The sequence below is a fragment of the Chrysochloris asiatica genome, unplaced genomic scaffold (assembly GCF_000296735.1).
Source record: "Chrysochloris asiatica unplaced genomic scaffold, ChrAsi1.0 scaffold00325, whole genome shotgun sequence".
In the NCBI taxonomy this organism is placed as follows: Eukaryota; Metazoa; Chordata; class Mammalia; order Afrosoricida; family Chrysochloridae; genus Chrysochloris; species Chrysochloris asiatica.
In genome coordinates this window covers 2,225,431-2,226,328 of record NW_006408843.1, presented here as the reverse complement: position 1 = coordinate 2,226,328, position 898 = coordinate 2,225,431, and positions in this window count along the sequence as shown.

The following is an 898-nucleotide window of genomic DNA, read 5'->3' as shown; positions in this document are numbered from 1 at the left end:
AACCTCATATGGATGTGAAAGCTAGACAGTGAATAAGGAAGATCGTAGAAGAATTGATGCCTTTGAATTGTGGTGTTGGAGGAGAATACTAAAAGCGCCATGGACTGCCAAAGGAACCAATAGATCTGTTTTGGAAGAAGTGCAGCCAGAGTGCTCCTTAGAGACCAAGATGGCCAAACTTCGTCTATCACACTTTGGACGTGTTGTCAGGAGGGAACAGTCGCTGGAGAAGGATGTCATGCTGGGTAAGATGGAGGGTCAGAGAAAAAGAGGAAGACCCCAAATGAGATGGACCGGCCAAGTGGCATCATTGGTTGTGTTAAGTGTGGCAACGGTAGTGAGGTTGGCCCAGGATCGGACATTGTTTCGATCTGCTGTTAATGGGGTCACGATGAGTTGGTTCCAACTCGATGATACCTGACAACAACAACAACTCATGGAAGTAGCATGAGAAAACAAAAACCGCATTGCATTAGACAAATCTCCTGCATGAGACTTCATTAAAGTGAAAAAGCAGAAGACCCCAAGGAGATAGACTGGCATAGTGGCAACAACAATGTTTGTGGACTCAAGCATAATAATGATTGTGAGGGTGGTACAGGATCGGGCACTGTTAAATTCTGTTGTACTAAGGTCCCTATTAGTCTGAACCAATTTGATGGCACCTAAAAACAACAACAAAAATTTACTTGTATTTTTCTTTGATAATATTTATAGTTTGAGGTTTTCCATATAGATTTTTGATCCATCTTGAGTTAATTTTTATATATGGGGAGAAATATGGATGCTTATTTCTTTATGCTGTTGTTATTGTTGTCAGGTGCCATTGAGTCGGAACCGACTCATAGCGACCCCATGCACAGCAGAACGAAACAATGTCCGATCCTGGGCTAACCTC